Genomic DNA, 23,456 nt, shown 5'->3' with positions numbered 1-23,456 from the left:
ATTTACAAACCTCAATATAAAACAAGCCACAAGGATACCAGCATATTCTTGTCAATATATTAGCAATAGGCTGATTAGTCATGTCCCTATACAGAGATTGAATCCTTAGGAAGCCGTCCTGACCTAGTACGAATCAGCAGAGAGAGGCTGTGGATGCAACGCCTTCGCACCATTCAACCTCATGGGCTCAACATTCAGGAAGGACATGACTAACTTTTCTTCTGTCCCCCTCCTTCTCCTCTTGTTCCCTTCCCCCCACCCCATTACTCCTCTTCTCACAGCTCTATTCCCCCCTTTTTTTCCTCCACACCTTTTTGTCTTTGTCCTCCTCCAGTTTATTTCCTACCCCGTTCCTTTAATCCTCCCTTTGTCCCTCCACTGTTTATCTCCTACTTCTCCTCTTCCCCTGTTGCTTTCTTCTCTCCATCCCTTGTCTACTAATCCCCTTACATGTATCTCATTGTGTTCACCGTGCTCATTAACCTGTCTGTATTCTGTGCGTGGTTTTGTCCCTTCTGTTACTGTTACTAGTCATTTAGCCTCTGAAGAAGATCCTGCTAGGATCGAAACGTCAGGCCAACTTACTTATTCTTTTCTTCTCCTTTTTCTTATTAGTAGTATTTTATTAAGCCACACTCTTCAGGAGCCGTTGATGAATTATTATGCTATACATTTTATAGTGTCATTTTCTGCTGTACGAGTTTGAAATAGGATTGTATTAAATAAGATTTCACTTTTCAAAATCTGAATGTAAAATACCTTAAACTTGTTAGTGACAAACAGTATGAAAAATTATCAACAGACTAACCTAAATTTAGTGAATGGTGCAGACTCGGCAATATTTAGAGGAAGTATTCGCCGAGAGAGAATAGCTTTTCGGAAGCACACTTTAAGGGACACTGCTGCTAGGGCAAGGTTGAGGAAGGTGTTTTGTAATGTAATTTGTAACTGTAATTTCTCTATCGTCTCCCTGTATTCTTCATCTATACTGAATGAATCCCTTATATATCTATATCTCTGTTCTTGATGCAAGTTTCAGTTTCGTAAACACATTCTACTTTCATCGGACTCAGAAATTTCATGGGCTTCATAGCTTCTTTACGAGGCAATTACATTATATTTGTATTTTCGTTTAGGGGTACAATGTGCCGGTAGTCGATATTTTACTTTATAAATTATAAAGTTATGGAAAACGAGGTGTGGCACTAAACTGGTTTAAAAGTTATCTTACTAATCGTAAACAGCTTGTCCGTTTTAACGGAGAGGAATCAATACAGGGACCAGTTCTTTTTAATAAGATATGTATAAATCATCAAGCTTACTTAAGTTTATACTGTTTGCTGTCGACACGGCTGTTTATTATCATAACTCTGATGTCAATAAAGCCCTTCTAATGGCATCTCTGGAATTAAAAAAATGTTTCTGATTGGTTAGCGTCAAATAAGGTATCTTTAAATGTTAATAAAACAAAAGTATTGGATTTTAATAATATAAAATGTGATACACCACAGTTTACTTTAAAAGCACACTCTCAGCTAGGAAATTTTTAGAGGGCGGGCCAATTTCATAGGTTTCAGAGCCGTATATAGAGAGAGTTTGGCCAACCATGTAACCGATTTGGATTGGTCGAGAGGGAAAACGCCCACACAGGGTGGTAAAATAGGTCCACTTGAAAACTTTTTAGCAGGTGACACGCATACTCACAGTGTATAGACTATCGTTTGTCTACACGAAAAAGTACGAAATTATGAAAGAAATGGTGCTGGGGATGCTGCAATCGGTCAGAACATGGATATTGTTGTTTGATTTTCCGACTGACCATAAAAGAAGAGGAATTTTTTGGAAGTAGAAAGAACAAGATGGAGATCTAATGAAAAAAAGTCTGTGTAGCCTAGGCCCATATTACTAGCCATAGGCCCTAGTGTAATACGAGTAAGGTACAAGCAATGCGAGAATTTTACGTTCAGACTGGTTTCTGTAATTACATGCATGGCTATTCTCTCTCGTTTTACGATCCACAAATTCGATTTCATTATGCCAGCTCTTCTAATCATAGGCATGGCAGTTTCAGTCGCACATATAGTTATCCTAATTCCTAGTTATTGTATGCCTAGGCTATGCCTAGCCTAAAAAAGTATCACTTTTAGTTTAATGTAAAAGGGTGGGCTAGCCTCTAGGCATCACGTAAAGCCCTAATCCTTAGTTAAGCCCGAAGCATAAGTTAAGCCTGGGCTTAGTTAGACCTGGACCATTCTTGCTATTACTACAACTGTTATAGCACATTACATAATATGGCACAGTATAAGGCCCAATTAAACTAGGTCTATGGAAAACAAAGTAGCCTAGGCCCAAACTAGTTAGGCTAGGTCTATACTCATTGGCAGCTTGTGGGTTGTGTACACATACAGGCCTAATTATATAGACCCTTTTAGTATGCCATAAACAAGTGCCCAAATGGTTAAATGATCTTGGTTTGTGTTAATTGTCAGCATTGGCCTAGCCTTTTTAGGCTAACATGAATTCAGCCTAATATTTTCTTCTTCAAAAGTATAGCCTAGGCCTTGGTTTAATTTGGATGCAGTCAACTATCATTTATCAAAGTTGCATCAGTACCTCCTTATTCCCTTAATTGACACCCACATTGACGATTGAAGTTAAAAAAAAATCTTTTTAAATTATCTTTAGACAGTAAATTTTAACTCCCTGAATTTCAGGACTTTTTTTACAAATCAAAGGTGACATGTGCTCTGAAGAAAAACTCCTAACATAAAAAGCCACAGCAGACTGTGATAAAGACAAACCTGGTGAGTGACTACTAGACTGAAATCCAGTTCCTGCAACCACAGCAATAAAGTCTTTGTTTTAATCAATGCACTTGTGTGTTTGAAATTTTCAAATGGACACTCAATGGCAGTTGGTTAAGATATAAGGTTTTACCTTCATCATGGAGAGTTGAAGGGAATCTGCCTCATCATCTGAATAATGGACTCAAGGATAGCAACAAATCATGATTGGATAATGATTTTGAGCAAGTGAATATCTGGCAATTTGAAAGTTTGTATTATTTTTTTACATATTATTTAAGCTGTTTAGCTCACACACAAGCAAATGATCAAGTGACAACAACCGATGCAGTATATTTAAAGGTATTGAAGACTTGCCCTAAACCGCATGCCGCGCTCTGAAAAAGTTTGCTTTCCGTTGCTTGCAAGTGAAGTTTTTTTTGTGTCGCTACAAAATGCAGACAGTAATGAAAACTGATACCTTGTTATCTTTTATCTAGACCTGAGATGTCCACGCTGCTATGTGCACTGTGTTGTGGGTATTGACTGTGATGTTTGTATTGACTGTACACTAATGTCTATTTACAGATGGTAGCAAGCTGTGTGTGTATTTTCTGGGATCAATGGTGGTGTCTAACACTTCTGTTACACCGCATTCAAAACTAGGCCCGATAACCGGCATGAGACGTTTCTTTGTGCGGGAGTCTCCACACCCTTTAAGGAGAAGTATTTATATCCCATTAATAGAGAAAGAATTATGTTTCAATTGGTAGCATGCAACTTAAAATTTTGCAAACATTAGATACAATCAAACAATAACAAGGTTCATTTACAAGGTAATCTACTGCCCTTTATTTCACATTAGTCTGTCACATCAGAAGGTCACAGCTTTCAATAATTATACAAACAAATTCTCTTGATGGGTGCTTCGTTAGATTCCTGCAATTTTCAAGTTTATCAATGTAATAAGTTCTGAATGTGGCAATGTGGAGAAGCTTTGGGATAATCTGTGGATAAGACTGCCAGACTATCAACAAGATTCCACCTTCACCTCCTTGCAGATGTACCACATGTCCAAAAAAAAGTCAGCATTGGTTAATGTAATTAAAATCTGGCTTCCTCCTGAGCTGGCAAATACACATGAATTGTCAAGTACAGAGGTCAGTGTGAAACCACTGAAAGATCTTCTCAGCTTTCAAGAAAACAAAGACTTGAAGCCAAATTGACAGAGGCCACACTGATACCATTCCACTCTCATAAGATGAAGGTATCACACACACTTCATTTTGCTTCTGCGATGCAGTGCCTGGTAGACTGTGAGGGTCACCCAATGGATGTTTTAACAACTGCCTGGTTTATAGAGCTCTGCAACAGATAATTCATCCTAATGTCTAGTCGTCATCCTGTCATGGCCTTGAGCAAGTTGAACCCACTTCAACACAAAGCAGCTATTGAATTCTTGTCTAGGTACTGTCAAATCCACATCACCATCATTGCTGGTTCCAGCTACGCTGACCATGATAAAAGAGTACAATGAGGGTTTTTTAATTCACCCAACAGAGCTTGCATTCCAGTACCTTTGGGCAGCTGAAAAGATATTCAGAAATTGTTATATATGAGTGTGTTTGTATGCATGCATATGTGTGATTTTCTTGCTTTACAGAACAGCTCCATTTTGATAAGCTATGTAACGTGGAAACCTGCCAATCATATGTTTGAAATAGGACAGGCTGAAACGATTCTTAAATGGAAAGCTTAACGACTTCTTGCATTTTTATACATCACTGTTCAGGTAAGGCCAGTAAGGGCAGTATGAAGAATAAGTAACAATTAATAATTATCATTATGGCCATTTGCTGTCTGCATATGTGTGATTTTCTTGCTTTACAGAACAGCTCCATTTTGATAAGCTATGTAACGTGGAAACCTGCCAATCATATGTTTGAAATAGGACAGGCTGAAACGATTCTTAAATGGAAAGCTTAACGACTTCTTGCATTTTTATACATCACTGTTCAGGTAAGGCCAGTAAGGGCAGTATGAAGAATAAGTAACAATTAATAATTATCATTATGGCCATTTGCTGTCTGCATAATAACAAACTGAATGATGTCATCAGCCCTGTGCTCAGTTGACAACACTGACAAGTAGGCACACTATGTCAGTGTGATCCATGAAACCTTATTAAGGACATGACCTTATAGTATATATGTTAATGGAAAATACATAAGCTACAACATACACCAGTCTTCAGTTGTTGCAGGTTTTTTTTTTTCTCGACAGACCCATTCAATCTGTTGCACCTACTATAGCCTAGTACTACATTCCTGAGAAATTAACACCACAATATCAGTCTTAGGTTTGCCCACAGACTCCCAACTATTGCAAACTCCTACACTCAAGTATATAGTTTAGTTTAGTAGAAAAAAAGACCAGGAGAGACATTCAAGTCCCCATTAAGGACCCTAAGGCTATATGAGAGGAATAAAACCGAGGCCATCAAATGTCATACCCAATTACAATGCTTAATGTACTCATCCAAAGTATTCTTAAACCCATTCACACTACTTGCAATTCAACCTTCTCAGGCAAACCATTCCATCCATTCACAACCCTTGTATAAGTTGTATTAGACTTTAGAGAAAAAGTTATGCCGAATATTAATCCTACTATGTAACTTCTGGAGTTTAATACAATGACCTCTGGTACAACTACTTTTTGGCAAACCTGAAAAGATCAGTGAAGCAAAAATTGTCATTTTATGTGTAGGCCTACTGAATTTAATTGAAGGATCTATTAATGTAGGCCTGATGCTATAGTTGTGCGTCTGTAATCTAGCCTAGCCAGGACTGTGATGTGTGCTTTTCGTTTGTATGACTAAAGTAGGACTAGTAGTATGAGGCGTAAAATAAAACAAGTGTAATGACAGGTTTTCAGCTAGTTTTCTATGCATTTCAGGTGTGAAGATAAACGTAAATGTCATTAACTAACGCATACTCTAATTCATTACCTGATATCCATTTTGTTCCTCGTATGCCTGTCAAAATCTGACATTCTGAGTCGCTTCGTTTGTTCGCAACGAGCACAGTGTGCAAAGCTGCTATATATTGTGTGTGGTGTTTTTCGTGTTTCGCGCAACTGGTAACGACAACTGGACCTATTTTGATGCCCATGGTTTGCGTGTGACGTCACAAATCGCCAGTTGGCCAAACTCTCTCTATATACGGCTCTGATAGGTTTGGATGGTTCACCGTTAATCACGTGACACGGTATTTGTAATACACTGCCAGTGTACAGTGTAAACCCTGTATGTAAATATACGTAATGTATAGCACAGTTTCATGCAGTGGTAGCATAATACACGTAACGTGTATATTGCGGCCGCGCTGTCGAGGTGGAAGGCACAGGTTGCTTTATTGTGGGTCCCGATGCCAAAAGCAGTGAGTGACAAAACGGACATGAAATGAAAAGTGTACTTGAGCTGGTGCTACGTACGTGGACTGGGTCTCCAAAAACGATCTACTGGAACAGAGATCGGGGATCAACAAAATGACCAATGCTACCTTCGCGGAGCATTTACTGGCATGGCAGATCATACGAGAAGGTAGGCAGCAAATTATGCTAACGACTAACGTTACTAAATAGTAAATATATTTAGGCTAAAGTATACTGTTTTCCGGCCGAAGTGTTTGGTCTACCGTAGGCTTCCTTGTTATATTGTTCAATAGATCATTCTAGCTAGGCCTACTACTACTAGTACTACAAACTAAGGCAACTAATACACCGAGAGACATAGGCTAGTACAGTAGTAGTATAGTCAGTTTTGCGAAGTTTGGAACACTGCGAAGTTCGGACACCCCTAAGAAATACACGATTTCACGATGAGACAACCTACAACAGAGCCAATTGCACGAAAAACTACGAAGCTACAGTTATTTTCTCTCCAAAATGACCCAACCATACCAAATATAGTTTCAGGTGATTTATACCATGAGAAATAGTTTTGGGGTGTTTTAAGGCTTAGGTGTCCGAACTCCGCAGTGTCCATGCTACTGCAGTGCAGGCTGCTGTACAAACTGTAGCCTAGCCTAGGCCGAACATTTCATGAAGTGTTATTTATGCTTTTCTACTTATATTCGCCTACTAAGCATGATCAGTATGGAAGTTTGCTGTATCATGTGTTTGGTTTATGATTCGGTAGCTTTGCAAATATGAATAGGACTTAGCCTACATTAGTGTAATATGGATTTGGTAGGGAGATCTCCCCACAAGAAAATTAAACTCGAAAGAAATGCAACCTCATTAGCGGAGCAATAGCAAAAGTAGGACTACTGTAGCCTAGCTCCAGGCCCAGATTTATAAAATTATGCACCATGGAGGGCCTACCTCAATTTGGTGGTTATTCCTGTCAAGATCATGTTTGATATGGGCATATTTATTTTGTAACTGTAAGTCTAGTATGCAATGAGATATGTCAGGGACAGGGGCCTATACGCAATAAAGTGACTGTTTTCATTTCCTAATCTAGTTTACCAGCACAATTATAGAGTTCCTAGCAACAAATAAATTAGTCTGACAACTTGAAAATTTACTGCATATTTGCATGCATGGTCATTCTCAGTTATAGACTACTAATTTGTGTAGCCATTTCAGTTTTGTCTTTTTTTTTGTCTGAGAATGGGTTCTTAAGTGGTGAATTGGTGAAATAACCTCGAATCTGCTGAGCAACTCCAAGATGAATTAAGTTACTAAGGCATTGGGTTCTTTTACTCTTTTAAGTCTAATATGCATAGGCTAGGGTATTTACTTTGCTTCACTTGTTTGTCAATCCGCATAGCCACTTTAGCTGTGGATGATTCTCCACTTGCAAAGAAAAAATGTACGCATTAATTTAAACTCTTTCTATCCCAAATTAGAGTATTGCCATTATATAATACTCCCAACTTGGTATAGTAACTTAAAAAAACGGTAGCCGCTTTTCCTGGTAACTGTAGTGTAAAGTGATAACTGATATAACTAAGTTTTCCAAATTAATTCAAAACTCAAAAGCCTTCTCAGAAAGAAGCTACACTAGCTCTACAGGTTCCTTTGTTGAATTATATAGTGAAGGATAGTAGATACTGTTCACATATTTATGCATTCATAACATGATAGTTTGCTATCATCGTTGTTTAATCATAAAATCAAGGACAACATAAACAAATCAATGTCACCAATAATTGTGAATGCCACCATTTTATGTTCGACAAAATTTATCACATTTAATTTAAAGGATACACCATGCATGGCACATTGACCGACACTGACGCACATATTGTAGTTGTAATAACGCACCAAATATGCGCTTCATCGGACATGACGCACCATTCCGGGGGGTCGTTGAGTCCGCCTTACAATAATTGATAATTTCATCAGGTGCGTATCCAGGGGGGGGGCGTTGGGGGCGCGCGCCCCCCGGGTAAGAAAAAGAGGAGAGAAAAAAAGAGAAGAAAAAAGAAAAAAAAGAGGGGGGAAAAAGAGGAGAAGGAGGAGAGGAAGGAAGGGAAAAGAAAAAGAAGAAAGATAAAAAAGGGAGAAAAGGAGGGAGATAAGAAAAACGCCAAGACACCGGGAAGAGAAAGAGGAACAGTGACATTATTACAGCGCTGATCCCTATTATATACACAGGGTAGCTAGTGACGGATCAAGGATTTCGGAAGGGGCGTGTGCCTCACCCTACCCCTTGCACGGACAACTCAATTTTTGACGTTTCCATTTTCCCTCTCTCACTCGTGATCAATATACTATATATGGTCTACCATAACGTGTGTGTGTGTATATATGCCTTAAACAATTGTAGAATTGTGTTATGAAACCAACTGTGGCTGATCTCGAACTCGACCGTGTCGTCGGGGAACATTACGCATTTCGGGAAGGTGGCCAGCGCCCCCCCCCCCCTTCAGCATATTTTTTTTTTATGATATTGCTAGTAATTTCAAAATTGAAAGTGCTCAGATGCAAATTACAAGGCATGGGAAGTGTCATTTCCAGCGATCTGGGAGGCATTTCCGGCAAAATTTGCTTTTACGCTTCGCGCCAACAAATGGTCCTGGGTAGTGCCATTTCCAGCGACCTGGGAGGGATTTTCGGCCAAACTTTTCTTGTACGCTTCGCGCCAACTTATGGTGACGCAACACTTAGATACTTTGCCTACAGGCATCACCTCTCCCTTGGCAAATTCCTCGCTACGCGCCCGGTGGCGAATTTTTTTTCCCCAAACAGGTTTGCAATTGCGTGTAAATAGGCGCTCATGATTGGTCGGAAATGTTACGTCATCACGATAGAAACCTTCACTTCCAGGTAACCAAAGTGTCTGCATCCATTCGTTGCAACGAAGATATGCCCGTTAAAAATTACCCGAAGCTTTTCGTTAATATATGTAGATGTGTTTGGAATTGGTTTAGACATATTGAGCACACAAGTATGTATGATCATCTACTTTGATCGAAGTTTTATGTGAAGGCATGCATTAATCGATAACATCGCACAGTGAAATGTTCGTACATGGTACATCACACATGCGCTGGTGGCCTATATGTATTATAACTGTGTACACAGTGCAGTAACGGAAAATATCATACTGTACACTAAACTGTTTGCGTATATTCATTCAAGACTCGATTGATTTTAGTGTAGGCCTACCCATTCCACGAAACGAATCCGATTGTAGTAGAACGGCTCACAAATCTTGAATAACGCAAACACGAACCCAATAGAATGTAGTGTATGTATCATACGTAAGGTCAACATGTGATTCAAGCATTAAAAGTAAAGTTAGGGCGTTTGATGGAAACCCCGTAACTAGACTTAATTAAGTGTCAGTGTGTAACTCAGTACATGTCTTCGAACTTCGAAGCGATGCCCATTATTGATGCTGACGTCACGAGCAATCTGATTGGCGGAAAACCAAGCAATTGCAAACCTGTTTGGGAAAAAAAAATTCGCCGCCCGGTGTTCGAATTTGTAAAGCAAACAGCAGATATCACATCATATCAGTGAGCATGAAAATGGCGTTCCAGGATGAACAGCCTCAAAACTGTCCGACTTGCCCGAAAAAAATAACCAAAAATTTTCGCGCGCGTTCAACATGTTGATGTCAATATCATATAAGCAAGCAGCGGTTGTTAGCCTACATTACATGCCATCGTGTACCGTACGGTCCGTCGGGATGATAATGTAAACAACGAAATGTCTTATGCAGATGGAGAAAAAGCATGGAGGTCCAATTATGTCAAAACTGTATTTTACATTAGTCATGGAGAATTAGGGACTGCACCCCTCGCCTCTTACGCCTATGTGTGTAGTGTCCGGTTTCGGAGTTTTATAATAGCCGATATAACAGGTTTCAATATTTCTACACCAATAAATTAACTGAGTCTGAATTTTCGAAAATTTCTGACCATCATTCTTCATCACACTTCCCTCTACTCGTGCAATTTCAGAGCTCCCAACTGACCCGCAATTCGCGGGTTGGACCCGCATTCTAACACCCAAACCCGCTGACCCGCGAAAGCTTCCGAAAAACCCACATTGTAATTGTCAAGTATACATAAAAAAAATTGCATTAAATTTTGACTTAGCAACCATCATTTCTTAAGCATTTAGCATAATAGAGTATAAAACCTCCTTAAGTTTACAGCATCATTTGAACCTCAAGTTAGCCTCTATTTCTTTTCATTGGGGCGAGCAGCGAACATTTTCATGCCACGGGAAAGAATGAATTATCACCTACTATTCAATTTATTGATGTTACACACAAAAAAATGCATAGTTCTCAGAAAATTTTGGGTGTCAGAAGCCTTTCTAAGTGCCACCATTTTACATGTAGGCATCACCAGGAGGACACCCCCTCCCCTTATACCCCTCCCCCAGGACGGCGATTCGTGGCATGGACCAGCTTTTACCTTCTCAAGATTTGGGAGCTATGCAATTTGGACCGGTCTGTTAGGGGTTGATGGAGGTTTTTCTATATTGGTTGTCCATAGATGAAATTTTGTGCGACATTATGGGTATTTTTTGAAGTGAGAATGTGAATTTTCAAATTCTGAACAAATAATGGGCTTGAAACCTTGAAAAGTGGGGCTGACGGATATTGTGGGCCGCGACGTAGAATCACCTACAGAAGCAATGATCCACAGGTCATGCGATGAGGTCGAACATGATTTGTGACTGGTGACAATATTCAAAAAGGTTATGGATAGAAAAAAAAATTATTGGGAAATACTTCGTTCTCAGGCAAAAGTGTACATCTGGTTGGTCATTTCAAGGCCGAGAAGTACCATTTCCGGTGATCTGGGTGGTATCAAAACCAGAAATTTTCTTGTACGCTGCGCGCCAACCGATGGTGGCGCTCCGCTTAGATAGTAATTCGCGCCCCCCGGGTTAGAAAATCCTGGATACGCGCCTGTTCATCATGATATAGAAATTAAAGACATTTGCCAAAATATAACAACATCATAGGCTTCATAGCTCTACACATAATCTGATCATGCAGTTCTAAAAATTATACAAAATGAAAATGATACTACTGATTTGTGAGAGAACTAGAATGGTCGCCCATTATATACCATATCATGTTTCTATAGTATCTTTTAAACACTTCATTGTTTAGGGCACACCTGTAGAATATTCCGTAATTTTTAGTCTTGGAAATAAGCAAAGCCTAGCTATATTTTGAAAGCAATTATGCATCCCGGAACATGATGAAATTTGGTGACATATTAGTGTATGAGCAAGCCTACTGGGACATTGCCATTGTAACATCAAACGTTATGGCATTTAGTGTATGTAAGGTATTAGTAGATGAGTTATAATACTGCAGGTGTATACTACTAACATAGAAATAAGAAATATAATATAAATTGTTGCACATCACTAGTTTAGGTTTGCACTAGATTAGTAAATGAACCATTCTTGAATACTTGCAGAGTTGACACTATACATACTGTAAATCATAAAGCAGATGTGATGAATTTATGCTGCCAATAGCAAAGTTCTGTATTAACTAGTAGTGTAATTACTGTTCTGTGTTTGCACAATTGATTTGAATTGTTGACTATTTAGTGAAGGGCAAAATGTGGTATTCAGTAATTTATGTTGGAAGTTATATAATTCACTATGTCAGGGATTTGCTCACACTGGGCAGCTGCGCCCAGCAGTTCTGAATGCCGCCCAGCACTTTTTGATGATAATTTAATAAGTTTTACCATAACCAAAATCTGGGAGAATATATGGCACAGAATAGGAATATAGCACCACCTAAGCATACTTCATGTGCAAAATTTGTCCATTGGGGGGGGGGGGTACCTCACCCATGAAATCCCTCTCCCAGGGTGTGGATCACACTACCGCCCAATCTGCCTGGCACTAAAATATTCATGAGCACTTCCCTGCTATGTGTACAGTATGCATTCTGATATATTATTAACTTTGCACATCCCGGTATTATTTGTCTTTTTCAGTTGAAGGTGTGTGCCCAATTAAGAAACTCGAGAGGTTGGTATCCAAACTGATCAACCAGAAAAGATAACACCAGTTCCTCAACAAAAGGCTATGCCCAACAGAGGCTGATGCAGCAATGCACTCCAGCAGCTATACCCCAGTGGAGACTGGTAATTTTTTGATGTACATACTGTAACCATCCATGCTGTAAATAAGTCTACATTTTAACTAGGTCTGCTGTCTACTACTGTAGGACTGCATATGACTAACCGGATTTAGGACATTGGACACATTTATTCATTTATTGTATTATGTTATATTAATGACATAGACATGTAGTGCTAAATATGGTGCTAATACAGCCACTGGAGATCTGTAAATGTGAGGGACCCAAAAATGTTCAAACCCCACAAGTTAATGATAACAGTACCTGTAGTATTTTTCCTTATCTCTGAAAAATAAAGACATTTACCAATCTTGTAGAATGTGCTACCTACCTGGCTGAAGCAGTTTGTGTTCAAAAATTGCACATTTATTCTTTTCTTTTTATGTTTTCTTTTTATGTTTCATGATGATGTGGCATCATTTGTACATACAGTACTTGCACTGCTTAAAGATAGTTACTCTTAACTGCCTATACTGTAGTTGTCATCTGATCAGGTTGTCATGTGCATATAGTTTCATATCAGCAAAGACATTGACATTTTTGGCAAATTTTGAGTGTGAGCTATATTTCTAGTTTAACATGTTATGGGCATCATTAAGGGGTCTACTTTCACCCAGATTTGAACAATAATTTTTAGTTATTACAATGAGTGCAAGTTACAATCTCAGTGAATAAACAAACATAACATTTATGCTGGCTCCAACCCAGTTACCTTGGCTATGAGCCTGAATGTCTCTTTTGCAATTAAAATCAAATAAATCATATCTTGGAAAATCATTTGAACAGGTATATCTTTGTGACACTTCTATCCTCACACAATGCCATAAATATGTCTTTTTTTCCATTTTCATTTCACATTACAGATGTACAGAACATCCTTTAGAGGAACAGTACAGCACAGCATAGCGTTATGGCATGATGGATGTTTTGCAAGCAGATATAAGGGTTGGAACTGGAAGCATTTGTGTTGGATTGTTTCATTAATAAATGTGTGCTTCTCTACTTTACGTAAGATGATTGTCATATTTCTTGTTCTCCAGTGAAAGCTATGGATTTTCATAGTGAACATTGTTAACATGGATACGGACATTTTTGAAATAGCTGATGTCAAAGCAGTTTCTCAGCTTATTTAAATACCATACATCAAGGACACAAGAGTGGACAATGGGAGTAACAAGTATCCAGAATGTAGATATCACAAGGCTTCAAGACAATTGAACAAACTGTACCATAACAGACAACAACAAACATGGTGTCTCAGTAAAATGAAGTTACTAAGCTAGTGCAATGTATCATAAGAATTTATCTTCTGCATGGTGTCAAACATTGATTGTTGCATTCAGTGCGTTATGTATCCTTCTCCTTTCTGTAGTATTTAGCATTTGCATGTTCATTCATAGTGTAAGTAAACTACATAATTGATGTCATCAAAGTTACAACTGTGTCATATTAATTAACTGATTAAATGATTGAATATTGGTTTCACTACATACTTTATTGTACACTATTTGGCTTTCCATGATAGCAATATCTGATCTGTTTAAATACTGTAGTTTGTTCAGTCATACCAGTAGTTCTAATGTGACATTGATCTTGGGTTATTTATTGTTGGTACAGAATAACTTGTCTTTATTTTGTATTGTGTGAGATCAATTTAACATAACATATATTGTGATGTCATAGAGTGTTGAAGAGGTACTCTAACTTGCAGCTAGTAGTGATAAAACAGTTCATTCAGTGCTCTCATGATAACCCCAGTGGCAGATGGAGATAGTGGCAGATGGAGATGTTTGAAATGCAGGGGACATTATAGGGTCTTTTGAAGTTTTGGCAAAGTTTCTTTTGCATGTAAAGCTGCTATACTTATCATGGAGAAGTTCCACAATGGAGGCATGGCGTCTCCTAGACTTATTTGGGTATATGTTCTTGCATTCCGTATGTGGAACACTGCCCTACTATTGTTTGTATTGCTTATTCTAAAGTTAGGTTTACAAGTCAGTATTGTAACATGTTTTTATTTTTAACACATTGATTGCATCTGTACAGTTCTATACATTGAGTTCAACTACAATAACCATGAGCAGGGAAAACTTACCACTATCTCACTTGCATTTCTTAATGTTCAAGTGACCATATTCATACTTTAACCAAAGCATTTCTTCCATATTAGATAGTGTTTATCCAGAGTAGGTTACAGGATATTTTCAAGGTGGGCTATGTAGTATTGGCCCCAATTTAGCATGCTATAATTGCTAGAATATTTAATATGTTCCTAGAGGTCTTTACTTTCCAAATTGTTCTAAGGCATTCTAATTGAAAGCATAAGATGCCTGAATGTCCCAGTGAGGTAAATTTCCTGGAAGGTGGTAATAAAACCAGTTTCAAAACTTTGGCCAAAGGTAACCATATTTGAATATCTGGTTTATTTGGGGCCAATACAGCATACTCTGGTCGAGAGTTGGCGTGGAAGCCACCATATGTTTGTAGTAATGCAGTAAAATGTAGTAAAGGCAGCTGGAGGAGTCCAGTTTACCCCTGTGTTGAAGGTCATTCATCTTTTGGTTTTTTTTGGAGAACACTTTAACCTTCCCAACCACAGAGCTCCCAACTGACCCGCAATTCGCGGGTTGGACCCGCATTCTAACACCCAAACCCCCTGACCCGCGCAAGCGTCCCAAACACCTGGATTGTAATTGACAAGTATACATAAAAAAATTGCATCAAATTTTGACTAAGCAACCATCATTTCTTTAGCATTTAGCATAATAGAGCATAAAACCTCTTTTACTTCATCATTTGAACCTCAAATTAGGCAATATTTCATTTCATTGGGGCGAGCAGCGAACATTTTCATGCCACAGGCAAGAATGAATTATCACCTACTATTCAATTTATTGATGTTTCACACAAAAAAATGCATATTTCTCAGAAAATTTTGGGTGACAAAAGCCTTTAGGTGCCACCATTTTACATGTAGGCATCACCAGGATTCCAAAAAAAATCAAAAGGGGAGGGAGACACCCCCATATACCCCTCCCCCAGGATGGCAATTCGTGGCATGGACCAGCATTTGCCTTCTCAAGAGTTGGGAGCTATGCAACCATACCATTAACGACATGTCTCTATAGGGGATTGAATCCTTAGGTAGCCGTCCTGAGCTAGTGCGAATCAGCAGAGAGAGGTTGTGGATGCTACGCCTTCTCACCATTCAACCTCATGGTCTCAACATTCAGGAAGGATATGACTAACTTTTCTTCATTCCCCTCCTTCTCCCCTTGCCCCCCCCCCATTACTCCTCTTCTCATAGCTTTTTCCACCCCTTTTTTCTCCACACTTTTCTGTCTTTGTCCTTCTCCAGTTTATTCCCTACCCCTTCCCTTAATCCTCTCTTTGTCCCTCCACTGTTTATCTGCTACCTCTCCTCTTCCCCTGTTGGTTTTTATCTTTCATTCTTCTCTCCATCCCTTGTCTACTAATCCCCTTACATCTATCTCTTTGTGTTCACCATGCTCATTAACCTGTCAGTATTATGTGCGTGTTTTTTCTACACAGCTCTCTAGTGGATAAGCTGTTTGCTCACAGTTTTATTTTATTTTGAACTCAAGTATTGAAGAATGTTAGGCCAGAAGCAAGTCGTTTCGTCAAATAACAGTACATAAGCAGCACACATTCAGTCACATGTTTATAGAGAATTACACGACGAAACTATTCGCATTTTATTTCTTCAGTAATTTCAGCACGAGATCATACGGCCCATAACAACTACCTGCTCCTACGAGCTGGTATAGCGTTTTCCCAGCAGTACAATATGCACTGTTCCATATAGCCAATTGAAAAATTGCGTAACTCGCATAGCACACAGTACAATTACACAGTATGCCTATAGGTTACGCAACACTGAGAGGCAGATTATAATCTCGGAAACGTGATACCTTCGCGGTAACGGTACCCATTTGCGTATGCTGTTTATAGCTAAGGATGAGAATGCCATATTAAAGAAATGAATATGTTGCCGCTGTGAGAAGAGGGCAGCATTGTTTTTATTTTTTAATCGGGGAATACGTTGAGACAAGATTTTTGATTTTAGCAATTTCCTAGCTGAGAGTGTGCCTTTAAGTTTTAAGGATATCATCATAACAAGTAATAATTCTTTTTTATAATATGTTTTCTTTTGAATTCTCAACTCGTTTATTATCCGTTTGTTCATTTTATACAACAATATTTACATATCTCTTAACCTGACAAAATGAACATCATTTTTCTCATAGCGTAACAATCTTATTTTTTTCTTTTCTTTTTTTGCTTCTGTCAATGTAGCATAATAATACAAACATATATGACAAACATAGTAGTCTTTTTTTCTTACTTCAACCCAATACATATAATCTGTATATTAATGTAATGAACATAATTGAATGGAATAAGAGGAGCAAAGTAATTAAACATTAGCCATTGAAAGAAAAATGCTTAGTGCTATCACCGCTAGCGATGTTCATTTCGACTTGCAGGAGGAACTTAAACTTGTACAGAAACTCATGTAAACTAGGAGGCCCAGAGATCAACCTTTCACTGAAGATATTACTTCATATGCAAGATTAAGGAATTATATGGGTGCCGTTGAATAAACTTATAACCAAAAAAGAGATCCTGCTTTGAAAAGACAAACTTTTCCCCTGAAATATTTTGCTCTATATCCAGAATAAAGCTGGAGGTTATCTCACAAACCCAGAACAGATGACCAACAGTCTCTTCACATCTGTTACAAAAATTGCATAGAGTATGATGCTTAATTTGCATACGGTGAAGAAGGTTCTTAGTGCCAATGATCCGATAGATAACACGATACTGGAAACACTGAACCTTGGACTCTCTTAAGGAGAGAAAGAAATGAGAAAAATATTTCACTTAAATCAAAATCATCGCAGCGGGTCCATTTATTCATACAAGTAGGGGAGAAATAAAGGAGTTAACTATTGTAAATAGTCAGGAGGAAAGGAGCACAGTGAATCTTGTCAAAAGGGGTGGTATGCGAAACATGAGAAACAGTGGGGTCCAGTTATCCTTCCAGTGACTGGGGATAGCAGAAATAAGGCCATGAAATAAGGTGAAAGGGAAATCTTCAATAGAATGAATACGTTTAAAGTTAACAAAGCTTAAAGGTCTTTATTCGTCATCTTATAGATCATTGATGGTTATAACACCCTTGTTATACATAAGGCTGTAAAACACTGTCTTATTATTTACCTTTATACTGGAGTTTTGCCAAATATTTTCGGAATGATAATTATTTTCTGCAGGTCTAAATTTATAATAAGCCCAAGTAGAGCAGACATCATTAAGGAATGAATTAGGGATAACAATATCCTTACAAGCATAATGACATCAAAATAGTAGATCCTTGCCCTTTGCCATATTTATTCAAATAGAGGTAACAAAAAAGGTTCCAATCAGCATGTAACGCTTCAGTATACCGTCTTACCCACACACATTTCAAGCTACGTATAAAAGAATGAATATGGGTGGCCCTTGGGCCACATAAACTAGTAGGGGCAATGAGCAAATTACGCTTAATTTTATCTGGTTGACCACCCCAAACAGGAGTGGCAAAATAAGTTCTCTAACTCTTTGATGAAGGGAGCAGGGAGATCAGGGAGGATCTGGAACAAGAAGACAAACTGAGAAATACCTAAAGATTTGAAGATTGTAACCTTTCCTATAGGGGTAAGGTAGCGAGCGGACCTTAGGTTTAATATATCTTTTAGACGTGATAACTTTGGGGGGATAATTAATGCGAAAAATAATATCATGATTGTTATTAAAGGTGATGCCCAAGACCGTGACAGGACCTTATGTCAAAATAAAAGAGAAATTTCTTAAGAAACATGGTTTCTTAGAAGCAAGGGGACCATAAACTATAAACTATAGGCTGGACAATATTACCTGATTACGCTTGAAGTGCAAACCGTAAGTGTCAAAACACGACATGGCGCAAAAATAAACCGAGCAATTCCCTGCAGAATTGCTGGAAACTGTCTGTAGCACGCTCATTATGCTGCTCAGAGTGTCCAATTATGGATGCAGTTTTGCCTGAAATCATATCTGACATTGTTCGGAAGTTTTCGATGAGGCTCGTCTCATCATTCACCTTTGAGCAAGCAATACAGTGAAAGCAAGATGGTGTGGTGAGCATTAAAGAAGTAAATATTTCGGAACTGGAAGGTTTCCGTATTAGACCATATTTCATTTTTCTGCTCCTACCAACTAAGAATAAATTAAGACGTATTTTGTGTAAGTCTCACTAATGATTACACACAGCAACTGTTCAAAAAATGAATTTAAAATCTACCTAAATTTTGACACGAACAGTAACAATTGGTGTAACGTTAGACCTGATAACATGAGTACTGTACAACCAACAAGGCCTTTTCTATCTTAGCCTATTTCACTATAGGACAAGTTATATTATTACGGAAAAAAGAGGCAGATATTTAACTATGGCTCTGAGCTGATGAAAGATGCGAATTAGGGGTTCGTGGTTGTAATATTTAGGCCTTTCACAGCTTCGAGTTTGATGACAGTTACACCCTTAGTGAACGAGTGTACACAATCGGTAATTTGTACTACAGTAACCTAACTAGTCTATAGTTAGTGGCGTGTTGTGTTAGGTCCTGACTAGGTAGTGTGCATTTAATGTTTGCTGTGTTATTTTTGTTTATTTCAGGCTAGAGGGAACTTAATATTTGCTGTGGCTGTGAGTATTGATTGTTACATGCTGGTAGTCATTCCATACAATACATGGTATGGTACTGTATTCATTTGAAGCATGGATTTCATACAAGGTTTGGGACTCGGTAAATTCTGCTGAGTACTCGTACGTGTACCTTTTTCCATCATGTTTTTTTATTTCTTTATTTTTCTGAGGACAGTGTGGGATAATAATTGGAAAAAGTGGGAATGTTATATGGTTAGAGGAAAGCATGTGATGGAAGAGGAGGGGACTGGGTTCTCTGTCACTTGAAAGGAAAGCATTGGATGGGGAGAGGAGGGATTGGGTTCTCTGTCACTAGAGGAAAGCATGGGATGGGGAGAGGAGAGAGTTGGGTTCTCTTTCAATAGAGGAAAGCATGTGGTGGGGAGATGAGGGGATTGGGTTCTCTGTCACGAGAAAAGAAAGGATGGGATGGGGAGGCGAGGTGTGGGTTCTCTGTGACTAGAAAGCTATATGGTTAGAGGAAAGCATGGGATGGGGAGAGGAGGTGGTTCAGTTCTCTGTCAAAAGAGGAAAGCATGCGATGGGGGAGAGGAGTGGGGTTGGGTTTTATGTCACTAGAGGAAAGCATTGGATGGGGAGAGGAGGGGATGGGTTCTCTGTCACTAGAGGATAGCATGGGATGGGAAGAGGAGGGGGTTGGATTCTCTGTCACTAGAAAGAAAAGCAGGGGATGAGGAGAGGAGGGGGTTCAATTCTCTGTCATTAGAAAGCTATATGGTTAGAGGGAGCATTGTATGGGGAGAGGAGGGGCTTAGGTTCTCTGTCACAAGAGGAAAGCATTGGATGGGGAGAGGAGGGGATGGGTTCTCTGTCACTAGAGGATAGCATGGGATGGGACGAGGAGGGGGTTGGATTCTCTGTCACTAGAAAGAAAAACATGGGATGAGGAGAGGAGGGGGTGCAATTCTCTGTCATTAGAAAGCTATGCGGTTAGAGGAAGCATTGAATGGGGAGAGGAGGGGCTTAGGTTCTCTGTCACAAGAGGAAAGCATCGGATGGGGAGAGAGAGGAGCGGGTTGGCTTCTCTGGCACTAGAAAGCTTTCAGTAAATTAATACATTCATAGTCTTGCTTTCTTAATAGTATCATCAAATAACAATACTCAGGTTTAAATAAATTTATTGGGGTTATATTTGACAAAGAGCATCATATTAACTTTTCAATCATACCATGCATGCATTTACCGAGTTAGTAGCATTGTGTATGGCTTTATTACAAAAGTTTTTTTTTTAAATTTAGGAAGGGTCTTGCTGTATACAATGAAATCTCTCTATTACTGTACAATGCATCTTAAGTGAGAAAACTGTCCAAAAGAATAAGCTTAGAGTGTATGTGTACATGTGTCTTTTACTTTGTCTCCACTTTATTTGCTGAGCGTCCGTGACGCACATCATAAATCTCCCTCTTTGCCTTAAGACGATATCTTATCCTTTCAAAGACTACCTGCTGTTGTGGTATTCTTTTTCTTAGTCTACACTTCTTTTGAAGTAGGTTACTTTCATTGTACATGTGAAGATATTTCAAGGCCTTGACATATTCACGGTACTGCTTAAGTGTATTTTATGTAAGTATTTCTGTTTCATTGAAACTTTGCACACATCACCAATTTTCTTGATGCCTATTAAATAGCACTTTCTATCTGCTTGAATATGCCTTCAAGCTCTTCTGTACATTTAATAAAAGCTTATATTAATTTACTATCTTTATTCCATGCGGCCATCTTTCTGACCAATTTATGTAAGATATATTCTTCTTTCATTTCATTTATTTCTTTGCAGTTGTTACGATATCTTTTTAAACTATTTTTCGGTATCTCTCCAAGCATTTGCTGCTTACCATCATGTTTCATGCATTTAGCCATTATCTTGCTTTCAGCCGTAATACATTGTGCAATATTATAACAAGCACATTCCTACATATCCTTTCTATAAATCATATTTTCATACACATTCACATATATATTTTCTTGCAACAGTTTGAATAAAAAGTGTATTCCAAGTGAAATATTACTTGGAAACAATTATCTGGTCTTTATAAAGGCTACTGGAATGCTAGATGAACATTTTCTTTAGAAACAAACCTTACAATACCATGGAACAATTGACCCACCCTCCTTTGGTAGGAAAATGTACTGTCTTTCAGTTTTGTGTAACATCTCATCCCCATAACCATCTCACCTCCTCCCACCCCCACCACACCGCTCTTCCTCAGTGATTTGTAGTAACCCTATGACCATTGCACTTGCAACAAGCCCTAAATCGCCATAGCAATAATGTAGAAAGGTGTCAAAATATATAATTGGCAGTGCATTAAAGTGTGGTGTCAATCGTCTCCGGGGTAAATGCGTATTCAGTAGAAATGGGCGTTCTTTGGTGACGTACCATTGAATATGAACATTTTCTATGACGTAGTTAATCGCCGCCATTGTGTACACCTATCTGTGACACTTTCAATTTCATGCGTTCTGAAACAGCTGTAAGTGTCCGTATTAGAGCATGGATAACGTAAATAACATCCCGAAACTGTGTATCATGTATTCAAGCTTCTTCTGTGGAGTTAGTTTGCAGTTTCCCCCGCTGGAAATGACCGAGTTGAACATGGTTCACAATGTGTGTGACAATTTCTGTTCGTGTTATTTCATCGTAATCATGATTTTCCTGTATCTTCCTCGCGATTGTACAGTTTTTAGCTTCAATTCCTAGCAATGGAAGAAGAACAAGTCCTCGACCTTATCATTTTGAAGAATTTCGACTGCAATTGTTGCTTTCGTTTCGTACAGCAACACCGCGAAGTCACATTCCCAATTGGTACAACATCACGAATGAACATAGAGAACGGGTCAATATCTTAATTTACTCTGCATACCCATTGTAAACATGTTATACAGCCCTGCAGTACAAAAGCAGACTAAAACATGTTCTAAACCTCGATTATCAGTATTATATATTTTTTCATTTTGAGACAACACCTGGCTTAGTCGGGTCTTGATAAATCGTGTTGTAATGTATACCAATTTCTGTATTGTTTTGACAAAAATGTTTTGTATTTAGCCATTTTGTTAACGATCAATGATACCTGTTTACACACAATTCTTCCTGTTTGACTATACGGAATCTAAAATGCCGTATTTGATGTTGGGTCGTAACTGAACAAGCATTTCAATTTGCAGAAAGAAAATTGGATACCCAATTTCAAGACAACATAGCCTATATCTATTTTATGTTGGTTTAAAGCAATTAAAGCAACAGATTATCATGGTTTTCTTTCAGGTACGCTATGTTTATTTTATTGATAAATTATGGTGAATACAACTATATAAACAGTTTTCTGTTTTCTGAGTATGCCACTAACCGGAAATATGAAAGCTTCTTTCTCATTCTGGTATATTTCAGGAACGCCGCCAACGAAATAGTTCAATCCATTTAGGCCTATACATATACGTGGAACCATATGTTATGATACTGTGTTCACTCTTCACACACAACACAAAGTACATTGCAGGTTTCATAGCGTTAGCTATCATTTTACCGTTAACAAATAGTATATTGCGCACTGTTACGTGGAATCATTTATATCATTAAAATTCACCGAAGAGGATAACAGACTGATCTTAGTCTACATTTTGTATGTAGCTCTGAACTGGGGATGGCATTGTTTACAAGTGATTATACTATATACCAGCTGACGTCAACATTCTTTAATGAATGAATGCTTTATATGACATACTACATACTTATTTGGGCGGCAGTTAAGTTGTGACGATGGGAAAAGTGGTTATGTAATATTAGCAATGACCACAGGGGAGGGGGTGTGGGGATTGGGCTACCGCTTCATCGGCTCGGAAGAGCGACGGATCCTAGGGAAACGAAGTCGCAGAATTTTTCTTGGTCGCGAGAATTGCTATAGTTTTGTCCAAAGCACCAGATGCGTCCCTTGTTTCAATTCCCGAGCACTTTATACATTAGTATGCAGTTTATGCCTCAGTTCAGCATTAAGAAGAAACAGGTTTGGTCAGAAAAAAATACGAAATATACATGAATACAAAACAGCAGCTACAAAGAAGAAGAATAGTGAAGATTATGGATGTATTTTCCATTTCGATTTGAAATGGGGTGAATCAGCTTACTTTGGCATGGTTACGTTCAACAATTCACACTGTCATACAACGACCACAATCGCCTCAAATATTGAGTCAGTGATTGTATTGATGAAAATACTAAGTTTCCAAATCAAGAAGAGTTAGAGACAAATAAAGA

The 23,456-nt window shown here is 38.5% G+C and overlaps 1 long non-coding RNA gene across 2 annotated transcripts; it reads left to right on the top strand.

Annotated features, from left to right (window-relative positions):
• Positions 1-6,069: 6,069 nt before the first annotated feature.
• On the top strand, positions 6,070-14,832 carry LOC139962643 (uncharacterized). Of its 2 annotated transcripts, XR_011791292.1 has the most exons (3): positions 6,070-6,387; positions 12,284-12,433; positions 13,293-14,832. It is a non-coding gene; the product is annotated as an uncharacterized lncRNA (long non-coding RNA). The 2 variants fall into 2 exon arrangements; XR_011791290.1 differs by lacking the exon at positions 6,070-6,387 and having other exon boundaries at positions 11,246-12,433.
• The last annotated feature ends 8,624 nt before the right edge of the window (positions 14,833-23,456 follow it).

The sequence above is a fragment of the Apostichopus japonicus genome, chromosome 3 (assembly GCF_037975245.1).
Source record: "Apostichopus japonicus isolate 1M-3 chromosome 3, ASM3797524v1, whole genome shotgun sequence".
NCBI classification, from domain to species: domain Eukaryota; kingdom Metazoa; phylum Echinodermata; class Holothuroidea; order Aspidochirotida; family Stichopodidae; genus Apostichopus; species Apostichopus japonicus.
This window is presented reverse-complemented; position numbering and strand designations above follow the sequence as displayed.